The following is a 21,337-nucleotide window of genomic DNA, read 5'->3' on the forward strand; positions in this document are numbered from 1 at the left end:
CATGTTTTGAATGCCGTGAAGATGGAAATGGTGGCAGAATTTCTGAGTCTCTCTGTATTTCCCATAAAAAGAGAAAGAGCAACTAAAACAGAGAAACCAGAACCCACAGACAATATCAACAACAAAAAGAACTGAACTTCATCTATAACTCCATAACCCAGAAAATGAACAAGTATGGACAAACCGCAGCAACTAAAAGGCCTGTGTGTCATCAGCAACCATACAGCAGGAAGCAAGGAGAAGCAGGAGGACCTTAGTCAGCAAGTACTCAAGAAGAAAGGATGAGGTGGCATGAGCACTTCAACTGAAACACCAGTCAAGGAATACTTGCAGGGGATCCATTGAAATGTCCAAAGGAGTTGAAGCCTGGAGGATGCCAGGAGCACTCCACAATGACAGACAGAAAATCCCCTCTAGGCTAAATCCCCATGTTAAATAGAGCCAGCTTAAAATGAAATTCAAACGAGGCATGACCTCAAAAGCATGCATGAATAAAAGAGAGGGTCCAAAAGAAATAGGAAAGGGAAAGAGAGTCTGGCGATCTCAGAAAAGAAGGGGCTGTGTATCTGAATATTATGCAACAACAACCTATCAGGGATGCATCGTTTCTGCTCATCCTTCTGGCTCCCACCCCTAGCATAATTTCTAGCAGAGGTTGCAGCTGGAATAAAAACTAAAATGGTTTGTAAGGATGACAAGTATGATGCCCTTTTTTGTCATCCTTAATGTAGTTTGACTCCCTTAACTTCTGCCCATAAAAGAAATTTTCAATCTCAGTGTCTGAGTAACATTTTCAAACTTATAAAATATCTTTTCATTAGGTAGGAGATATGATGCTGGATTTAACTGAGTAAAGCATAGAAAAAGCATTATAGCTTTATTATTTCCTTTGTATTCAGAACTGAACCTGTGTTCGTGGGAAGTCTCAACAAAATAATCAGTTGAACACAACAGAAATTCCACTGTAGAACTGATTCAAGGACAGTCTACAAAAGAGGTGCATCAAATGCCCTATGCCTTTGCAATAGATCTAGAGGGTATTACAAAACAAATGTTTCAAAAAAAATATTTCATACCAAAGTTCTGGCTGAAAAGGACTCATTTAACTCACTGTAAAAGTAGCCTGATATGGAGAGACCTAGTATCTTATAGTTCTTCAGTCAGGTTTCAACAATCCCTTATACATGTGTTGAATCTAATAAGTCTCAAGTTTCAGACACCCTTCTGATATACAATTATTTTTATCCTGCAGCTATTGCTTAAAGAAGTAGGGGCTGAATTGGAAGCAGAGAATTTAATTTCTTGAGTTGCTATGGTTTTATTGGACAAAAGGTAGCAGTGATTGTACTGAATAGGTTTTTTAAAAAGCTCTTTTCTGAGTACCCTTCTCATAGTAGCCATGCTATTAACTTCATACAATTTTAGGGCAATGCTGGGGTTGTAATAGCCTTTGGACACCTGCACATTGTAGTGCAAGATGCATTACATTATTATTTGTGACACCCCTCAAATGCCAATTTACTCTCCTGCAGATTGCTCTTTGTGTTTAATAAATCTTTACAAACTCATCTAAAGTGGCTGTGTTATACTCTTCTCCCCATGCCCCCATTCATTTCAGCAGATTCCATGAAGTGGTTATTATATTATTGTTTCTATTAATCTAAAATTGTTAATATTTTATGACACTTGAAGAAATAGTATACAGTGAATGACCATTTATCCAGTTGTCATAATAATTATACTATCACTTTACTATTATCACTTTATATTTGGGTAGCACTTTATAAATTTCATATACACAGAGCTGCTTTGCATTTTTTCAATCCTCTCAAAATCTCTGTGGGGAAGAGAGAGTAAATGATAAACATATTTCATAAAGAAGCAATGGCTAAAACTTTCCATGATTTACTGACTGTCATGCTGAGAGTAAATGGTTGAATCGAAGTTTGGACTCACATCTGCTACTTCCTCAAGAAAAATGACATTAGCTATATTGGTTATTAGAGGAACTGTTTATTGTGGATATTTTAATTTAGGTTCCTGTATGGAAATCTTAAGAAGAAAGATAAGAGTTTATTGCAATAATATAGGAAAGGAAAAATGATCATCCGAATGACAGTGATAGTGATGGAGAAGTTCTAAAAACATTTGCAAACTAGAGTTAACAGGATTTTCTGTTAGGAGGCATGAAGAACACAGAAGATAATATCATGTTGGGTTTGAGCAGCTAGAGGAATGCTGCTGCCATTTGTTTAGATGGAGGAGCCAGTGAAAAGAATATTTCTGGGTGTTAATATTCAAGAGCTCAGGTTTGAGATTGTTAGGTCTGAGATGCCGACATACAGCTAAGTATATTGACTAGATGGATGGATAGGTAAGTTTGAAATTTCAGTGAAATGTCTAGCGTGAGATATGCTTTGAAATTCATCATGTTAACATATTGTTTAAAGCCATGAGACTGGATGATGCTTATGAAGATAATGTGATTTCCTAAACCAGATGTAGAAAGTCTTTCAAAAGAGTAGAAGTAATAATCTGTGTCAAAGATTGCATTGTGTTGAGTAAACTGAAGGCTTGGACTTGAACATTATCTTTCCCAACAGAGGAGTCCTTCATGTGTTGGACAAGAGCTATTTTGATGGAATGGTATGTACTAAAGACTGCAGTAATTTTCAGAGAGAATATGAAGAGAAGAGCAATGAATGATTACAGAAATTACTATATAGGTATTTTGCTGGAAGAAAAATGGGATAGAAACAAGAGGAAAATAAGGGGTCAAGGGAGACTTCTTTCATTTATTTAAACCAAGACAAATAACATCATAATTATATATTGATAGATAATCCAGGAGAGTGGGAAAAGTTGACACTGCAAGAGAAAGAAAAGATAATTTTATTTTTGTCTTTTTAGGGGCCATACCTGCGGCATATGAAGTATCGCAGTCTAGGGGTGGAATCAGAGCTGTAACTGCCAGCCTACACCACAGCCACAGCAACAGTGGATCCTTAACCCTCTGAGCGAGGTCAGGGATTGAACTTGTGTCCCCATGGATACTAGTTGGGTTCTTTACTGCTGAGCCACAATGGGAACCCCAGATAATTATTAAAGCAAACTCTTAACAGGCAAAAGGAGAGTCCACTGCCAAATAGAGGGGTTGGTATTGGATAAGAACATGGACTGTTGATCAACAGTGATAGTGGAGAAGACAAAGCCTCTAGATACAGATACAGAAAGGTTGACATATACAGTGGAAACAGCATGTGGCAATGCTCTTCTAATTGCTTCTATTTTTCTCAATAAAATAGGATGCAAGAATGTTATCTAAAAGTGAGATGCCAGAACCATACCATTTCAATTATAATAGCTTCACAGGCTACTTCCCTAGTGTTTTTATCTTTCCCATAAATCTCCTATTCTGTTTTCCTAACAACATTTCTAAGTTCTAACAACAACAAACAAACCAAAAAACCCCAGAGTGTTGATTGAAATTAAATATATGAATTTGGGCATAATTGGCATCTTAACAACATCATACCTTCCCAGGAACCTGGCAGGCCTCTCCATTTATTCCAGTATCCTTTTATATCCCCTGATAAACCCTATTATTAGTCTTGTTCCAACATTGCCAAGTTCAATCCAGGGTATTTTATGGTTTGGCTTTTTTTTTTTAATTTGAAATCTCCTCCTTTTATCTCATCCCATAACATTTAAAATTAAACTGTTTATTATTTATATCAAGAAGACAATTTAATTTCTGCCAACTAATATTTTTGTGACTTTCAAGCAAATCTGTTTCCATAGCTGGAAAAGGGATGAATAAACTAAATGACCCCTGCAATTAAAAAAAAAATAAACAGAAAGATACTAATATTACTCCTATCTTATTTACTATCCAATTAAGTCTCAAAGAGTGTAATTTACCCGACATCATTGGATAGTGGCAAAAACTTACCCAGTTTTGGATAAATTACAAATGTACTTTTTACCAGATACTGCTTGGTTATCTAGAGCTGAGAAAAGAAACCACTCCAAAACGTAGTGACTTAAGACAAGAACTACTTCTCTGCTCACAGCTATTCTAGTTGGCAATTTAGGCAGAACTCAAGTGGGGAGACTGTTCTTGCTCCATGTTATATTGGCTTGACTCATTCTTGTAGTCAGTTAGCAGGTCAGCAGGGGACTATGTTGACCCCAGATGCCAACACTCTAATGGCTGGTGGTCTTGGTCAGAGTGCCTTGTTTTTCCTGTACCTGTGCTATAAAGCAAGCTATCTTGGGCATCTTGGAGTTCAAGTGCAGAACCACAATGTGTACACACAGCTTTTATTTGTGTTCATATTTTCTGATGACTCATTGGTCAAATCAAGTCACATGACCAAGGCCATAGTAACTATGGAAGAGGATTCTACAGGCACATAGATAAGAGGAGGCATGATTCATTTGGAGTTATTAAAAATTATTAAAAATTTACCACAGCCATAAATATGATTCAGCAGAGTATCACTTTCTAGGTCTAGCACACAAAGCTTCAGTGTGTCAAAGTTTAGGGCATGCATAGTAAGTCCAATGAGGTTATTTGTTTTGACTTAAAGTCCCTAAAAGCTTGCACATACTTAAAATTCTTCCCTATTAATCTGATACAGGTATCTGACATTTCAGCATTATATAGTGAATCATCTATGTTAAAAACTTGTTCCTTATAAGATGATATATATTTCTATGTAAAGATGCCACATAAATTTATCAGAAAGTTTCTAATGGGACCACTTGCCCTTAGCAACTACATTTGGAATAGTGGGATTTTTGCTTACTAAAGGGAAAGAATGGGGGCTGGTAATTTCTTGGATAACATTGCTGCTGTGAGAAGGTAAATCTGGGCTCAACATCACATTAGAAGTCCCTGAAAAGTCAACAGGGTACAAGAAAAAGGAGCAAACTTTGAAGACATATTTATGTTTCAATGAATACTACAACTGAAGTTTGAATGTACACAATTTTTTTAGGAACTGACCTTTAATTCACTCAGTTCCTATAAACTTAACTCCTATGCATTGCCATCATATATACCTTAATAAATTTTTCTCTATTTAGAAAATGCTATTTCTTGCTTTAGAAAATGCTATTTCTTGCCACATTTGGAATTTCAAGTCATGACAACTTTTAACGATAAGAAAAATATTCTAAAGAAGAGTAATTTCTAAAAGTGGTACTCACATTTTGTGAACTCACAGAATATTTCTATTTTAATTTCCTCTTTTCTAGAAAAAAGAAATTAGTTCTATCCATCCTCATGTAAAAGGTATGAGGATGAAGTTTATATTGCCCTAAATTGTCTCAAGCTTCTCAAGAAAATATTATGTGGCCATATTTATTTCTCCACTTTAATATATAATCATGACCAAATAAAAGAAACCAAAGAGCAAATTCATAAATTAGAGTCAGGCTAACTTTGAACATTCAGGATTACCACTTACTTCAACTAAGGTGCAACCACTAATGTAAGCTCCTATTGTCTGTACATAAACATTTTAGTTTCTAAGATCATATTTTTTCAGAGTCTTAATGCAGATTGTGATCAATACTTCCAAAGAATATGTATAACTGAATTCAACACATTAGGTCTTATAATTAGCCATCAATAAAAATCAATTAGAAACCTAAACAAAGCATTATTCATTTAACTATTTCTATTTTCTTTGGTAGGCATTAGTAAATGGCCTTTCACTATATTCTGTAGAGAAGAGATAGGAAGAAATATTGGAAAATAAGCTGGAATTCTGATAATGTATCAACTGAGTGATGTCTCCCTCCCTCCCTTCCTTACTCTCCTTTATTCGTCTTCTTTCATTTTTCTTTCTTCATTCTGTTTAAATATCATGCTGTTTGTTGATTTGAGTACAGGAAGGCAGTGGGGAATTAATTATTTTATAACACTAGGAGAAGAAAAGAAGTTTTTTGGGTGCCCAGAAAGCAATTAGTGGAAGTAGCCAGAACTAGGAGAGCAGTTTCCTTGGTGTGATTGATGAGACAAGGCACCATAGGAAGACAGAGGTCCAATATCAGAGTAGTCAAGAAAGAAATAATTAAAAATAGGTAGGTAAGACAAAGTATCAAGGAAAGTGGGTTGGACTGAGCTCTGTTTATTGTGAGAACTTTCTAGGTAAGTGTGAAATGGAAGACAATTAGAGGGCTGGGCAGGGGAGTGAAGGGAGCTCGTGAGGTTTCAGCCATGATTAGCTGGGTCGTGTCTTAATGGATATGCCTATGGATGACTCCAGGCCTCTGGATGATCATCTCAACCAAAAGAAAGCCAAAGGGCAACAAGAGAGCATCACCATAGCCCAAGGTGCTAGGATCACCTGAGACAGGTTTTGGAGAGAAAAGAAAAGAGAGAGAATATATACTATTTTTAAAACTACAACAAAAATGCCAACCTGAAAGCTGATAGTTGAATTAATTCAATCAGTATGTAATGTCTCTAAACCCCAAAGGGACCACACTTACATGACATTTATTCAGTGATATTACACACATCTAAGGAATGAACAATTCCAATGAAGTGGAAAGCCTGAGATTCAGAAACTGAAGATCTGCCTGTTGTTTTAGTGAGTACTGCTCCACTAAGGAAGACTAGATTTGGGAGAAACCTATAATTAAAAACAAACTTGATCATAGACACAAGGACATACCTATGGCTGTGGCTTAGGTCAGGAGCTGCAGCTGCAATTCAACCCCTAGCCTGGGAACTTCCACATGCCGTACTTGTGGCCTTAAAAAGCAAAAAGCAGGAGTTTCCATTGTGGCGCAGAGGAAATGAATCCAACTAGGAGCCATGAGGTTGTGGGTTCAATCCCTAGTCTTGCTCAGTGGGTTAAGTATCCCGGCGTTGCCATGAGCTGTGGGTAGGTCGCAGACATGGCTCAGATCCCATGTGGCTCTGGTGTAGGCCAGCGGCTACAGCTCTGATTAGACCCCTAGCCTGGGAACCTCCATATGCCACAGGTGTGGCCCTAAAAAGACAAAAAGACCAAAAAAAAGTCAGTCATGTTAAAATATGAGCTAAACAAAATTTTAGACAAAAAGAACATTGCAGTGATCATAGTCATATTGCAAAAGATTTGTAAATCATATTAGTTAGCTCTTCCTTTTATAACCTCAGGGTCAATTACATCCCAAGAAACCTCAATATGGCTCCTATGAATAATTAAAACTCAGTTAAATCAGTTAAAATTTGTTCTTGAGAATACTCTCAAGAAAATGCTAAAAAATAAGATTACATACTTAATGAAAAAAAAAGTAGAAAACTTAAAAAAATCTGCCTTCCCCATTCTCTATCTCACACACCTTGGCTGCCTCTGGAGTTTCCTGTTCACTCTCCAACCCTTGTTATACACATATCACTTCTTCTTTTACAGAGAACTCTGGTGGCTTAATTGCTTTCTTTTCCAATTTTCTCCAGGACAGAATCTATAAGGTAAAGGGGAGGTAGTAAATTCACCTCTGTTAATTTAATCATCCCTTTGCATTACCACTTCCTGCAAATCCCAGAGCTTTTCAATGTTGCAGTTATAAACAAGATACAAATGTAAATTTCTTCCTTCAATGAGGCAAAAATCTCATTGTATTTGAGCAGATTTTTTAAAAGGGGAAAGGGTAGAAATAGATGTAGTGTAATGTGTTCGAGCATAAACTCTGGAACAAGACATGCTAAGTTCAGTTTTTGGCTTTACTACTTTTTAGCTTTGCACCTCAGGCTCTCTGTCTCAGCAAAATCTTCTGTAAAGTGGGAAAAATAATGAAAGTTGTTAAGATTATATGAGTTAGTACCTATAAATAACTTACTGTCACAGAGGAAGTGGTAATAGTCTATTATAACACTCGATTCCTTTAAATCACACTGATCTAATCATGTACTTTTCCTCCATTGGCAATGACTGAGGGAAAACAAATTGGAGATCAATGGTTGTCTGCATGTCAAGAATTGCATGTCAAGAATGTATTTTTAATGTGTTGAAATAGAAGAACTTGGCGAAATGAATGAAATATTTGTGCCCAAGGAAATGCTCCCTCAATAGATGAAAAACTTCCATGAGACAAAGCCACCCTCCCTAAAACTATTAAATCATGAATGGCAAAACATAGAGAATCCTTTCCAACCTCAAGAACACAGAGGCCTGTTATTTATTCTAAGATAATATAAACATTGTGGTTGACAGAAAAAAAGACACAGATGAAAAGTTTTCAGTTATTTGGAAGTTGATCAGCTGAGAGCAACTGAACAACACTCAAATCAGCATGAAGATGGTAAGGCATCAGTTAATCTATTTCCAATCAGACTGAGCTGATTGCCTCTATTAATTAAAAAATAATAGATCTGGCTTATTTAAGATGACTGAATTATATAAATACATAGTTGTGATATCATTTAGCTAGGGCTTTAAAATTAGTAAAATATCATCAATGGTCATGATGGGGACTATGATGCTGACAATCATGACAACAACAACAACCAAAGAGGTATGTTATAACTGCTTAGACAACCACAGTATCCTTACAATTTTTTTTCCGCTTGTGAACTTATTTACATGTTATATTAAATGTATCACCTTATATAACAGAAGGGCCACTAACCAAAAAAAAAATTAAAAATGATTCATCTTGGGATAGATGGTCAAGAAGTTGAGCTACAACAGCAAGGGGAGGCGAGAACTTGCCCTGATGCTGCCTCCTTATTGGAAAATAGTAAATATCATTATCACACCTAGTGCTGGGGATCAAGGTTACCAGATATGATTTAAGGGCATTTCTGTACAGGAAAAAATAAATAAAATTGTATTTTCTTATCAATGTGATTGTGTGAGATAATGATAATTTAATTTCAGTCCATTCATTTATTGTCTGTAGAGTCAGAAATAACCCCCTTCACAAAAATTCACTCTCAACAAAGTCGGCAGGCAGAGAGATTTCTGACAGTTGTTCTCAGCGGTACTCAGATTGCTCAAGTGAATTACTGGAAACAATGGATACTGAGAATAAAAGAAAAATGATTGCAGAGAATAGAAGTTGATAGCATTGAAATAAAAACCTCCCAGTGGGGCAGACCTGTGCAGAACTGCCTGTCTTTGCATATTTCCCCAAGGAGAAGACTAAAGAATGGCTTTGGCTGTGAGATGCATTTTAAAACTGTAAAATAAAAGGATCATGTATCAAACCAAATTGTGTTGGCTTGGAGACATAGTACATCTTTGCCCCATTTTGCATTCCCTAAAATATTTTTTTCACATTTATTCATTTACTATAATTTTTCCTTCCATAACATTTCTCCTAAGATAGACAGATAAATCTGTTGCTACTGACTCAATTGCACATGTATCTAAATGCCTAATCACTAAAAATTCTTAATGAATTCTGAAACTAAGGGTAACTTATATTTCATCATCATCATGATTTCTGAAATGTTCTGTAATTTGGAGTGTATTGCATTATTTGTGGACCATTCATTAAAACCACCTATTGCTCAACCACCCAGAATTTCCATAAGTAATTTGTTATTGCCAGGGCACAAATAAAAGTCTTATACTGCATGTGTACAAGGACTCCACACCAAGGAAAAGTTGGTGCCTCTTATTCCCAGCATATGGTCACTGGACAGGACTATTTAAGACTAAAACACTGAAAAAGCTTGGATACAGATAACATTGTACAATGAGCTCTATTTCTATAGCTAGAAAGATGAATGGGGGTGAAAGCTAGAGAACTATTAAATAAGGAAATAAGCAATTTTTGAAATGAATTTAAATAAAACCTTTAGGCTTACAAGAGAATATAAGTAGTCGTCACAGGAGAAGAACTTTCAGTCCAGACCTTTTGTGTATCTAGAAAATGCAAGCCCAGTTTTAAAACCTACTTTTATCCATCAAAGCTGACTAGTATAAGGAATCTCATCAAGTTCCAAAAGGAGTTTCAGTCTTTGGGGCAAGTGTACCTTTAGCCTCAGTTTCCACATTGCTGTCAGCCTCTGAATTATCACATCATGGCCTAGATCTAAAGGAACTAAGAAAAATCAGTCATAAGTATAAAATAGAAGCTAGTTTATATATGTAAAAAATCCCATTCGTTAGTAGCTATTAGTTGAATCAGGAATATGGCCCCTGGTCTTTTTGCTTTTGTAGAGCACATTCCATTTTGAGGAATTTAAGAAATAGTATCTTTTGGAGTAGGATCTATGATGGTAAATAAGACCATCCCAGTAAGAGAAGATAACACTGCCTAAGATATATTGATCTTAGTGTTCTACTCAATTTCTCGTTACACAACAGCTTTTAACTTCTGCTTAGTGATTTGAGATAATGTCACTCAGATTCCAGGATACTTTAAGAATAAGGAGCTCTGCATCTTAGATCAATTGAATTTTTTTTAATGGTCACGCCCGCAGCATATGGCAGTTCTGGGGCCAGGGACCAAATGCAAGCCACACCTGCAACCTACACCACAGCTGCAAACACTGAATCCTTAACCTACGGAGCCAGGCAGAGAATAAAATCTGTGCCACCACAGACAACGCTGGATCCTCAAACTGCTGTGCCACAGCGGGAACTCTGACTGCGTATCTTTTTTAAATGCACCCTCCAAGGAGAGACTTCAATTCATGCCAATAGCTTCTGTACTGATGTAGACTAAGTCTATCCATTTCCCACTTGATACTTGCCTGAGCACCACCTCTGTTTGTTTATTCCTCCACAGCATTTGCACTCAGGAAGAGTCAAAGTTCTTTTCATTCTGATTTATTTTGCTGCATGATTAATAAAAAGGACACATATCAGAAGACATTTTAGTAGCAGACACTATTATAAATGCTTTGTATATGTGAACTTAATCCACTGAGGTGAAAACTGTTATTATTCTCATATTTCAAGTGAGGAAACTGTGACACTGAAGGCTAAAAATGCTACCAAAAGGCAATCAGCTAGGGGGAGGTGGAGCCAATATACAAACTTAGGCAGTCTGTGTCCAGAGTCTACTCCTACACACTATTCTTATACCTCGAGACTAGGGTAGACAGAGAAAGTTCAGGACACCCAGTTAACCTTTTGATTCAGATAAACAAGGCTTTTTAAGTATATGTCAAAAATTACACTTATACTTAAAAAAAAAACAAAAAACTGTGTTTTTTATCTGACATTCAAATATAGCCAGGTGCCCTGTTATTTGCATTTGCTGAATCTGGCAGACCTGTTGGGGACTGTCACTTAGCCTGACTTTTCTGAATAATGCCCCTTCCCAAGCCTGGTCTCCATGACTTTCAGCAGTGTCTTGTCAATTACCAAGGCTTTCTGCTAATCCATTACCCCAGGCTGCCTTGGCTGCCTGATAAAATGGCAAAGCTTTAAAGTTCTCAAAATTACACAGAGGTTGGCAAACTTCTTCTGAAAAGGGCTAGAGCATCAATGTTCTAGGCACTGTGGGACATGTGGTCTCTACTCAACTCTGTCAATGTAGCAGCAGAGCCACAGACAATACATACACAGATGAGTGTGGCTATGTTCCAATAAAACTTTATTTACAAAAACAGGTCACAGACCAGACTTAATCCATGACCATTCATTGACTGATGCCCACCACAGACCCTTCTGTCAGATATGGTGAGGTGCGTGCTCCATCTGAAAACAATCAATCCAAACAAAAGACACCACAGGAATGTAAGCTCTCTGCAAGTTATCTGTTGCTGAGTGAAAAAAAAAAAATCTTCAGTAACAAATTGCCCTTCAATATCTCCCCCAAAGAAGACCAGACTTTATTTCATATTCTAGTCAGAGGAGAGAGCTCTAAAAGATGACAAGCTAAATGAAAGGCAGATCCTGGGTCTTGCAGCAGGTTTTACATGTTCCTCTGAGATGGAGAAACCATCTATAATTACCTTCTCTGCCATTTCCGTTTCCTCCACACAAACCAAAGAATCCTGTGTTCCTTTGTAACCCCCATTCCCTCTCCTTGATCTATGTACTTATGTGCATGCAGCTGTAGTCCTTTGCTCACTGTTTTACTCCCTGCATTTAAATCCCTAAAGGCAAATCCATGACCTTCTGTATACCCCAAATCTCACTGTTCACCCAAGTCCTTTCTGACCGTCAAATCCAGGGACTTTCTCCATTCTGTATCCTGTTTGATGGCTCTGCCAGGATGACAACTTTAAAATGTGTGCTTCTCCAACCACTGCCCTTCCTTGAAATCTATGCATGAACTTCCCCACTCTTCTCTTCTCACCTCTGTGACCACACTCTTCACCTGCAATCATGGCCACTAAGAATCCTCTGTTCTTGCAGGCGGAATCCATTGATCTTCCCCTGGAACCTATGCTGGCCCTATGATGTACATTGACCAGAAGCTGCCCTGTGTCGGTTCCAGGCCTGGGCCTTCAGAGGCCTAGCAGCTTCCATTCTCACTCTCTGAGAGCCCAGAGCTACCACGACTGCTTCCCAGGAGATATTTACATGTCAAGTTGTCCTAAAACTAAAACAAACTCAATATATCTTATCAGGGCAGAAATGTGTCTCCCCCTCTAACAACTTCCTATGTTGAAGCCCAACCCCCAGTACCTCAGAATATGACTGTACTTAGAGACAGGACTTTAAAGGGGTGACTAAGTTAAAATGAGGCTGTTAGGGTGGACTCTGATCCCATCTGACTAGTGTCCTTTTAAGAGGAGAAAATTAGGACACCCAAAGAGACACCAAAGTTGTGCACACACAGAGGAAGGATCCAGTGAGGACACAGGGAAAAGCCAGTCATTTCAAGCCACAGAGAGGGGCTCTGAAGAATCCAAACCTGCTGACATTTTGATCTTGGGCTTCCAGCCTGCAGAACTGTGAGAAAATAAATTTCTGTTGGTTAAAGTACCCAGTCCATGCCGGGTACATTGTCTTGGTGGCCTTCATGAATCAATATACATCCAAAACCTTGCCTTATCAGTCCTAAGCAGCACAACTTAACTCGCAACCGGCTTCCCCTCCAAAACTCCCTGCACCGCTGGCACACAGGACATCAGCCTACTTTACTACTATGTGTTCTCCCTTTTAATGTTGTTTTTTTGTTTGTTTGTTTTAGGGCCGCACCCAGGGCATAGGAGGTTCCCAGGCTAGAGGTCAAATCAAAGCGGTAGCTGCTGGCCTATGCCATAGCCACAGCCATGTGGGATCTGAGCCACAGTGTGACCTACACCACAGCTCATGACAACACTGGATCCTTAACCCACTGAATGAGGCCAGGGATTGAACCTGCATCCTTATGGATACTAGTCAGATTCGTTTCTGATGCACCGCAACTGGAACTCTTTATGTTCTCCATTTAAACTCTAGCTACTGTGATGCTCTTGGAATATACACAAATATAAATTCCAGCTGGACTAACATTCCAAATGTGAAAAACTAATTTTTTTTTTTAAACAACCACACCTGTGGCATGTGTAAGTTCCTGGATTAGAGGTAAAATCAGAGCTGCAGTTGCTGGCCTACACCACAGCCACAGCAATGTGGGATTCAAGCCACATATGCGACCTATGCTGCAGCTTGTGGCAATTCCAGATCCTTAACCCACTGAATGAAGCCTGGGATCGAACCTGAGCCCCACAGACTCTATATCAGGTTCTTAACTCCAAAAAGCTAAAATTTTAAGCATTTAAAATAAATGTAGGAGAAAATATTTTATCATTTCCGTCTAGGATAGAAAGAAAGGGAATGAGAGGGAAGAAGGAGACACTTTGAAGGAAGCTTATCTTGGGAATTTAAGCCAAAGATCAAGGGTACTCATACCAGAAAACTCAGATGTAAAGTCAGTTTAGCTTCCTTTTTAGTCATCTTTGTTATTTTAAAAGTTCACTTTTGATTTTGAGGTTATCCTGAAAGCCACAGTAAGGACCTGAGAATGGACCTTTTGTGGATCTCTGCACTCCATACAACCACGTTCCCTAAAACTAGTGACTGTGTCATTATGAACCACCTATGCTTATTAAATTCAGAGAGAGGAAGTGGGAGGGAGAGAGGGGATACTGTGTGTATATGTTTTGCGATTAACACATGTATTAAAGTTAAAATTGTTTGTTCACAAGTACTTTGACCTTAGCCTTCTGACTTTTGGTCACGTTTTGGTAGAAAAGTTGGGCGTTGTTCTTTGACATCAGGAGTTGCTCCATTAATGTTCTTCGGTTCTTCTTGGTCTTTTGCATATCATGGTTTTCCTGTTTCATCTGCCTTCTCACCGGTATTGTTGACTCTTTCAGTGAAACCTGATTCCCTGCTTCTCCAGCGTGGAATGAGTTGGTGCCTCTTCCTTAGTGATGTGCAAAGTTGATCCTATGTTTGTTACTGAACTTTCAACACTGTAGTGTAAACACTGTTGGCATCATTGCTTTCCTAACTTAATTGTAAATCCCCTGAGAGTGCATACCAAGATTTCTTCCTCTTGTAAAGGGTCTCTACCTACTGGCAGGTACCCAGATGGCCTGCCTTTTCAGAAATGTCTTGTGAATGACCCCTCAAGTTAGTTTCCATATTATTTCCTTCATTCATTCAGGACAGCTTATAGTTGGCCCGTTCCCCCTACTCTTTATGTGTCTGTGACTTTTCCTACATCTTTTTCCCTCATTGTAACTCTGACTCCTACAATTAAGTCTCCCTCATCTGAATTTCCGCAGAACTGGTTCATAACCTTGGATTTGGATGTTCATTATAATAGCTATGTGTTTACATACACAATTTCGATCTTTTTGGAGGGCAGAATCTTTTCTCTCTTCCCTCTCCATCCCCAAAATGACCCGGATTTCTCAAAGTGCCATGCTGACCACATGCATTGAAATAACTTTGGGGTACTCTTCATAAATATATTTTAGCTTCCCTTCCAGAATCTCTGGGTCCAGGAACTCGAACCTATGTGTTATCAAATAAACTGGAAGAGCCTTACAAAAAAAATGGCATGCAGGTTAAAAAGGAATGAGGAACGAGCATACTACGCATCAATTTTTTTGCTACCAAAATTTTTATATATTTTAACAAACTCAATCCTAATAATAACTCCATTTAAAAGAGTACAACTACATACATTTTATAGATGATAAATTGAGTTACAAATTGTTTGGCATAGTCTTTGGAGTCAGATTGCCAGGGTTCAAGTCTCAATTCCATTACTTAATACCTATGTGATTTAGGGACAAGGTTTTAACAGTTTTGTGCTTCATTTTCTTCTTTTAAAATGTTGTAAGGGCTAAATGAGATGACCAAAGCTCAGAGAAGAATTCTTGACACACACAAGTCCTCAATAAATCTCAACTCTGAGATCACCGAATCCCACGTTAGGCAATAGTGTAACTGAGGTTATCTTAGACCAGGGCGCAGAAATGTTTTCTTCCAAGAGCCAGAAAGTTAATAAGTTGTTAGATCCTGCAGATTAGAATCAGTTTCAATTACTCAACTCTGCCCTTATAGCAGGAAAGCAGCCATTAACTGAATGTAAAAAAATGAAATAAAATGGATGTTGTCCAATAAAACTTCACATATGGACAGAAACCTGAATTTCATATAATTTTAATAAGTCACTAAATATTCCTCAGGTCTTATTCTAACCATTAAAATATTCAAAAATCTTTCTTAACCCCCAGGTGATACAAAACCAGGTAGTAGCTGAAGCTCCCATTGTGACTCAATGGGTTAAAGACCTGACATCTCTGTAAGAATGAGGGTTTGATCCTTGGCCTTGCTCAGTGGACTAAGGATCCACACTGCCACAAGCTGCGGCATAGATCATGGATATGGCTCAGATCTGCTGTTGCCATGGTCAGCAGCTGCAACTCCAATTTGAGCTCTAGCCCAGAAACCTCCATATGCTGCAGGTAAGGCTGTAAAAAGGAGAAACAAAAATTAAAACAAGTAGTGGCCAGATTTGGTGAGGGCATTCTAGTTTGTGGACTCCTCCCTTTAACTATCAGATTTCTAAGTGCTTTAGATACACTACAGATGCCTAATTAAACTCTGAATGCAAAAGCAACTTAGTATTTAATCAATTGATACAACATAAATTCCAAGGTTTCTGCTTCGATATCTTAATGCTTATTTAAGAAGAAATTAAGTAAACTGGAATCCCTTATCACCCCTTGGTTTTTTATCCTTTGATGCCACTTACTCTATCTAAACCTTTAATTAGTTAATCCCTTCTTCTCAAATCCATCCCATTCTCTCCCCACCTCGATCAATCAGACTTTTCCTGCTACAGTGAAATCCAGATCCAAAGTCAAATTTATTGTGGATCATTATTACTATGTAATCTTGTCAGCCACCTCCTCTTCCTTATTTAGCTCTCCCCTTCAATTAAACCAAAATGTCCCTTAAAAAAAAAAAAAAAAAGTGCTCTTAGAGACTAAGTCTGCACAGCCCACTCAGACTCCAGATAGGCTTGCTTTCGGCTCCTTAATTGTGCAATTTGGCCTAAATCATTTCAGAGATCCTTCCATTAAATCCTAGGCAAGGTAATAAAAGCAGAATCTGCAGGCAAACCGTACTGGTGAAACCAGTATAATTCAATAAAAAGTTAATGAATTAATTCATTTCTATTATGTGACCCACATTGAGATCTGAAGAGAAAAAGGGATAGAACATTAACAGGACAGATGGTTCCTAGAGGAGTGTTTGGGTATCATTAATCCATTTAAATAAATATTTAGATAGTTATAATAGCTAAGTATGTAATAATTCAGATAATACTGAAAGCAGGATATTAATATTATGACAGAAAACAATAATCAAGCAAAATTTTTACAGGTATAGTACCCACTTTAAAAATATGTTTCTGAACTAGACAGAATTTTTTAAATGAATCTCAGCATTTCCTCTTATTTTTTGTCTTTTTGTCAGAGCTGCACCCGCGGCACATGGAGGTTCCCAGTCTAGGGGTCTAATCAGACCTACAGCTACCGGCCCATGACACAGCCACAGCAATGCTAGATCCAAGCTGTGTCTGTGACCTACACCACAGCTCATGGCAATGCCGGATCCCCAACCCACTGAGCAAGGCCAGGGATCAAACCCGCAACCTCAGGGGTTCTAGTCAGATTTGTTTCCACTGTGCCACGACGGGAACTCCTTAGAGGAAGGAGAAAGCCTTCACTCTCCCATGAACAATCTGAAAGCATTCCTTGACTTCTGGGAGCATCATGCTATTTATTTCACCAGCGCCATTACAATCCACGAGAAGGTCTTTTGATTAAAATGCTATCCCTGCAAATCCACGGGCATCATCCACATGCCAAAAGCCAGGGGAATTTTACAACTTCAGCATAGCTGGATTTTGTTGGCACAGAATAGTTAGCATGGCCTCTGCTTCTCTCATTAGACACAGCCTTAAGGGAATAGTTTTTAAATGGTAATCATGCTGAGTACTAAAGCCTCAGTGCAAAATTATCGTAAACACACAAATGCCTCCTTCTTCACCTTTCTATCCAATATGAATAGGGGGACTACCAAGAAGAGCACTAAGAAAGGCAGTGAAATAGTTTTCCATGGTTTTTTCATGCTGTGGTCTGAAGATCAGTGAGCAGCTGCATACCCAAGGCTTAAATTCACATCACTGTTGCATCTCCTACTGGGGCCTCATTTATTTATCTTTGAATATAAATAGGGGTCATGAGTTGTAAGTGTTATTACTGACATCCTAAAATATCATGTGATTTCTTCATTGTGCATTTCATCTTAACATATGGAACACTGGTTCTTCATTCCCTTTCCCTAGTCAGGCTACTTATCTATAAACAATCTTTCCTACTCACCCAATCTGCTGTCTGTCTATGAAAAAGCAAAGAAAGGAAGATACTAGGCAGAAAGTAGCCAGTCAATTTTGGCTAGTAAATATATGTAAAAAAAATTAAAGACGAAATATGTTATTCTCCATCCTGGCTGAATGCCACCTGGGTTGAGACTGAAGCATGGAAACAACAATTGGCTAAGAAATTTCTCTAATCCCAAAGCCCTCTGCAGAGCTTTTCACTGAACCACCTTCATTTTGACCAGAAGTGTCTCATCCTCTAGACACTTGCCCACTGTTCCTCAACTCATCCTACTGAATGAACCAACCATCTGCCTACAGCAGGTTCCATTTAGATGGCATTGAACTCAGTGCCTTTGATTACAGTTAAATCAGCCCTAATCTGTGAAACTCTGAAAGGCAAGGATGTATGTTTTATCTTTGTGTTCATAGCACACTGCTTGGCATCTAACTGATGTTCTAAAAAATATTTACTGGCTGAATGAATAAACACATCAGCTAATCCATTCAGACCAATAAGAACTGTCTAATTCATGACTTGACTGAACTGCCTTGCTGACCTGAGTGAATTTTTCCCCCAAACAAATCAGACAGAATGTTCGGATCTGCTGTGGATGTTTAGGTAAAGCTTCTTGACATCTCAGTTAGTCTCCTGCCCAGGTGCCTCATTCCCAACGTATCTGTTTCTCTTAAGTGCATATTCCTTACCATCAATACAAAGTTAATAAATAGAAAATGTTAGATCACTAATTTTCTTAGAGGCATAATAAAGGTGCTTATTTTCATGCCTGTAAAAGGGTATTTGATTTCTATTTCATTTTTCTTCTGAGTTCCCCAAATATACCATAGGCTTTACTTTATTGGTTTTTGGTTTCCCCGTTACAGAACAAAATAATCTGATAGCAACGGGTGGAATGAAATTTGCCCAAGGACAAACAGATGGTGTTAGAACCTGAGTGCCCTGGCTTTCAGTTCAGTGCCTCTCCATACTTTAAAAAAACAATCTAAATCTTCCTTCTGATTTTTCTGGAACCAGAAATGGCCAAATAAGAGACTTGTTGTGGTAAAATTTCATTTACACCAATGGAGAAACTATTACATGCGGCAGCTTTCAATTCTTTCAAATCTCAAAATTAATTTGTCTATCTCAATATTTTTTATAATTGAGAGTATTCTCCTCCTTTTGTCTTTGATACATAAAAGTCACAGGCTAAAACATTCAGTTTAGACCAACTACTCACCTATTGTAAGATTATCTCTTTTAATCAAGAGGTTATATGGCCCTGTCTAGGAAAGAGAAATTCATGATAATCAACTACTATTTTAATTCTGCTTAGAGCTTTGCTTCTTATAAGCAAAATAAAATTATTAAATATAAGTGCATAGTCACCATAGCAAAGAGAATCATACACATATAAATAAATTCCTGCCTGCAGGACACACAAGACATAGCAGATGAACCAAACTACTATTTTGAGCCATGTCTTTTTCTGACATAATCCAGATTTGACAAATACCCAAGGTTAGTCATAGGAATTATCCTTGCTTCAGGAAAGCAAAACATTTTCAAAATGAATATTGGCATGTTTTCAGAAGCTTCAGACTAAAACTGCAGTTTATATATTAACAACTCATTGTCTTATAAATGCTCTATTCATTAAGAGACCACTTACAAGCCCTTGGGGGAATCTGTAATTCCTCACAGGGTAGCTTATTACTTGCCATATTCCAGGCTCTAGGAAGATATTCTATTTCAGCTTCACAGACTTGAAGATGATTTCTTAGTACTTTGCCTTATTCTACCTTATTTTTCTCTTCAGTAAAATATTCTAAGGGAATGCTAGCCATAACTATACACTTCAAAATCATTAGTATTAAATAAGAAGCACAATGTCTTAACAGAAATAACCAGTGTGAGGGCTACCAGACATTAAAGATTTCCTACAAGCTGATGCCCTGATTCACTGGAGCCCAATCATGAACCTGAGTCTAGGCAGATCCAGTTTATAGAGGCAGTGGATCTTACTCCTCTCTAGGTACTGACTACTTTCTGTTTCCTCTCTATGGAGTAGGTAAGTGCTAGTTAGTAGTGGATGCAAACCAGATGGAGGAGAATTTTTTTTTTTTTTTTCGCTTCAAGTAGAAGCAAATTCAGTGGGAAGCCAGCAGGCATTCTAACACAGCAAGATATCAAACCTTTGTTAGTGAATCCAGGGCATGCAGCTCTGGTTGGAATACATTGTGTGGTCTTGGATTGGTCATGACTGATTTGCATCTGATTCTGCATCTTTTCCTATGTATAATAATACAACCTACCCTAAGTACAGCACTGTGGAATTGATGCATTGAGCTAATGCAGGTAAAACTGCTGTGAAAGATCAAAGGGGTTATGTTATGCGATATGAGATGAGTGTTCCCTATAGAACAAAGAGGTCCAGTTTCCACAGGCACCTCTCAAAAGGAAGCAATGGTGTCCCAGACGTTGAGGATTCTGTGATAACAACTTGATAGAGCATTCTTCTTTCATAGATAAAGAAACAGAGACTCAGAGAAATTAAATTCTTTATCCAAGTTACAATGATATAATTGGTATTAAAATTTCCATCATCTGATACCCAGATCAATTCATGGTTAAAATAGCTCATCCTAGCCTCACATCCCAGCACATTTTGTTTCTTTCCAGAACACTGACATACTTTTGTAAAAATAAACCACTATTCTTATTTCAACACATTTGATAAGACTAAAGTCAAGGACACATGCAAATTAAAAGAAATCATGGAGCTTAGGCATCAAAGAAAAAGGGAGAGGTGAAAAGCACAGTTTATAACTATCAAAATACAAGTACTACTCCTTTTTTTTTTTCCTCCAGAAACTCAAGGGAGAAAATTATCAGTTCAAAGAAAGGCTTCTCTATAAATTGTGTCCAACAGATGACCTACAGAATTTCCTTTCCTCAAACCGTTTAGGTTCATGATAAAAATTCATCAATTCAGTTTAAAAAAAAAAAAAAAAAAAAAAAAAAAGGAGAAACACCTGAAGGATGTGAGGAAGGGGATTATCATCTCTTTTCAATTCTCAAGTCTCTGAGAATTCACCACCCTAAACACACACACACACAGGAGTACAAGGAGAAGTAAAACAGTGGGGAGAGATTTCCACATGAGTTATTCTGAGAGATTCTCTTCGGTCTCTCCCACAGTAAATAAAACAAAAGGTGCTATTATGTCTCTTTAGCAACCCAGAGAGATCCACAGCAACCCACAAAAAGTGTGTCTTATTGGAGACATTTTTTCTTTGGCAGCATGAGATCAATCATTTTTATAGAATTTTTTTCCCCATTTTCTGTTTCCCACAGCAGAACTTCTGTGCAAGTACATGATTTTATACCTTAAAAAGTAGGCATTATGCCATGTGAGTCTTTGATTAGTATATGTTTGTCACAATAAGGCTAATACTACCCAGATTAGTGATGTTCGAACAACTCCATGCTGCCAAAGTAAGTAGAGGAAATCATATATTCTCTAAATGG

General features: G+C 37.8%; 1 protein-coding gene across 3 annotated transcripts in view; it reads right to left on the reverse strand.

The window, feature by feature from the left end:
* The window catches only part of LOC106504949 (uncharacterized), a 631,734-nt gene that overhangs the window by 115,920 nt on the left and 494,477 nt on the right, over positions 1-21,337 (reverse strand). The gene's annotated exons all lie outside the window — the stretch shown is intronic.

The sequence above is a fragment of the Sus scrofa genome, chromosome 9 (genome assembly GCF_054392235.1).
Source record: "Sus scrofa isolate SSC_HxYL_T2T_F1_AM1 chromosome 9, Sscrofa_HxYL_maternal_Yorkshire_Landrace_v2.0, whole genome shotgun sequence".
Taxonomy (NCBI): Eukaryota; Metazoa; Chordata; class Mammalia; order Artiodactyla; family Suidae; genus Sus; species Sus scrofa.